Genomic DNA, 3,597 nt, shown 5'->3' on the forward strand with positions numbered 1-3,597 from the left:
AATGGTCGCCACTGCCTCAAAAACCTTTGGGAATGTAAAGTTTGAGAATGTACCCGATGGGGGAAGAAATCAACTTCATTGGAAAACCAAGAAGGATGTGGAAATGGCTAATAGGAAGACTGAATGGGAAGGAGACAATGTGCCGCATAACCCCCATCCTAGGAAATACAGAATCTTGAGGATAGCTCAAGAGGATATGGTGATGATGCCAACCCTAAGATGGAGCCCAAAACCAATATGCTTAGGAACTATCTTTCCTAAGAAGCATTGCCTGCACCATTATTGGTTGATACTCTCTGCGAGGTTCTAGGACATATGCCAAACTTTGGCATAAGCCGGGAAGAAAGGGTGCCCGAGCTGATGTTGCAAGAAGAAGCACATGCCTGGTTAGATAAGTTCATGAACCATATTGGGGGCAGGAAAGACTTATCTGGACCTAGCAACTTCCACGTAAACATGACATATGTTTTATCCGCCATGTTTTGTGTTGAACATGATCAACCTGCCATAATGGAGGATGACTACTTAGCAACAAAATATATGATGGCACATGTTAGTGTTGAAGATGTGGGAGAAGAGGAGTCGAGCAGAATATATGTGCCCAAGCCCACAAAGAGAGAGTCGGAAAGAGTGTACACAGACATGATGGTCTTCAGTCGTCTGAGTTTGACCCTAGCTAACCATCTCAAGCCCATTTATGTAACTGCTCATTTGGAGGGAGTGCCCTTCAAGAGGGTTTTGATTAATGGACGAGGCGCAGTCAATGTGTTGCCTTTCAAGCAGATGAAGCGGGTATGTAGAAATGAGAATGACTTCATCCCCACGGACTTAACAGTTTCCAGTTTCTCTGGAGTCATCACTAAAACCCATGGGATATTGCCCTAGGAGGTTGACTTGGGTTCCAAGCAGATCATGTTAGTTTTCTTCGTTGTGGATAGTACTTCCACATATGGAGCTTTACTGGGCCGGGATTGGATTCCTCAGAGTCTTTCGGTGCTATCCACCTTACATCAACAAGTGGCAGTTTATCACGAGGAATGAGCACAAGTTTCAACGGTTGCTTTAAAATGGCATGAGTTCCAAGTAAAAGCATGCGACGGTTGTTTAAATATGCGAAGATTATTTAATCATTATTAGCACCTAGGATTACAGCCTCAACAATGATTAAAGGGGGCATTGTTTGGATTAATATTTGAACTTTGGACTTAAGGGAAGGAAAGCCCAAAAGAACTAACATGAGGAGACTTACCCAAGGCCCAATACCAAGCCCAACCATCCATCTCAAGACAATATGATGGCTCCTCATTAATGCAAATGCTATGTGCTTACAAGAGAAGTGACAATAGATGGAAATCAAACTACTTTCAGCCCGAAAACACTTTCTAAATGGCAGAACATGTAAAAAAGATGATGACTCACTGAACTGCTTTCGGGCAAAGCCTACAATAGCCAAGACAGAAATGCCTATAAAAGAGAAGACAGGGCCCAGAGATAAGGACGCTCAACCAATAAAACAAACAAACATACAAACTCTGTTCTCAAGCCAGATTTGCATCTAAAAGCTATAATCAGCCTGGATCTCAATCCTTTTTAGGATCATTCCCCACAAAAGCCATCTTTTGTCTAGTTTAGAAGCTCTGCTATCACCCCTAGTGGCGTAGTATCGATTCCCTCGTGTAAACTTGTTTACTATCCATCCCTTTTTAGCATACAAACCCTGTAAACTCAAAAGAGAAGTGATTGCAAGAAGTTCAACCTTACCCGACAAGGTGAAATCTTGTTCAAAGCTCTTTGTTTATTTTATAAGTTAATAGATCTATTGCTTAATGTATTCTCTAGCATGTATTCAAGTCATATTCATCTGTTGTCCTACTTTAAGAGTCTCATTTGTGCTTGGATCTGGTCACTAAAGTGAATATGCCTCCATTTAAAACCAATTAAGAACCAAGTAGATAGCTTGGGGTGCAAGTAATCGACTAAAACACACTTGTTCTACATTTGCTATACTGAGATAACAGTGGCATGCCTAACACTCAGTTAGTTTTGATTGCGAGCCTCAAGGCCTACACCTAAGGCCCTACAAAGGCACATTTCAAAACTAACTTTATCATATTCTTGCAGTACATCAGCAAGCAAGAGCCCAACTACACGTCCAAAGTGCTAACCCTTGGGGAGCTATGCTAAAAGCCGATGAGCCTTTTTCGGAGAAATCTTCGCCAGAATAGGTCTCATCTCTATTAGAAAGATGGTACATGTACATGATAAGAATAAAAATTTTGTTTTCTTAATTAGCAAACGGAAATGGTCCGGAATTTTTTCATTTATAATAGAATCAATCAATATTATATTGATGAACGGTCTGGATTCATTTAATTTTTTTAATGAACAGTTGGCTGATCAAATTGATATTATTGGATGGTTTGGATTTTGCAGCAGGACGATTGGGTTCTTTGCCGTGTGCACAACAAGAAGGGCCATGTGGGTGTGGAGCTTCGGCTGCGGCAGCAACAAACGACGAGTCATAACATGAGCAGGGGCTCGGAATTCCAGCAGTGGAATCCGCAGAATCTGACGTGTCCTTTCTATCCGGTGGCATCGAGCTTCTCGTAGAAGGTGGTGTTGCCGGAGTGCACGGGGGAGGTGGAGAACGAGGACTTGTGGGATGAGTTGGAGAAGGGCCCGGGACTGCCATATGATAATTACATGGATGGGAACGGGGTGCCGGAGAATCTGACATGTCCTTCCCCTCCGTTTACCTAAAATAGCTCATAGCCTTTGTATAAATCAATACCTTCTAAGTTAGTTTGACAGTTCACATATCAATGAAATATACAATTCCACAAATTTTCAGTAGCCACTAAACTCCTAACATATGCTAAATTAGTAAATTTCAGCACCCAAACCAACACGTACAATCCCTTCAAAGGGAAAGTTAAGTCAAATTCTACAGGATTCACTGCTTCACCTGGGAAGGTAAGATCTAACCTTGGTTAAGATATAATTAAGTCAAGGAGTAATCATTAAAGCAAGGGGATAAAAGATAATCCCACAACACAAACAAGCCTAGAAGGGCAGCTTTCCACATAAACCTGCGATTGTCTAAATTTTCCCGGAATCATATCATTCACCACCAGTCACAAAAAAAATGAATGAATGATGCTGCCTTTTTAGTGCTTTTAATGGCGTTCACTTCCATCATTACTTCAGCATATTTCTGGTTTTTAGTGGTATTAATCAACTGATCATTCCACTAATTGGGACTTTGCTCCCACTCAACATATAAAAATTCATCCACCCTAGTCAACCTTTTTCTTCTTCTTAAAATTACGACGCTCATGAAATTACCACTCATTTAGTACTATGATTTGGTGGTATTCTTCTCCACTTGTAAGTGAGAGGTCTTAGGCTCGAATATCGTAGATGGCGAATTCGATAACAAATTTCGTTGTCTATTGTGTGGCTTAACCGAACTTCCCCTCCTCTTAGTGTAAAATATATCATTGTACTAAAAAAAATTACGACCCTCATAAAATTATTCGACTTTTGTATTTTTAGTTTAAAGTTTAGCATAAATAAGCTTATAACTCCTTTTTTTTT

This window comes from Pyrus communis, chromosome 1 (genome assembly GCF_963583255.1).
Source record: "Pyrus communis chromosome 1, drPyrComm1.1, whole genome shotgun sequence".
NCBI lineage: Eukaryota > Viridiplantae > Streptophyta > Magnoliopsida > Rosales > Rosaceae > Pyrus > Pyrus communis.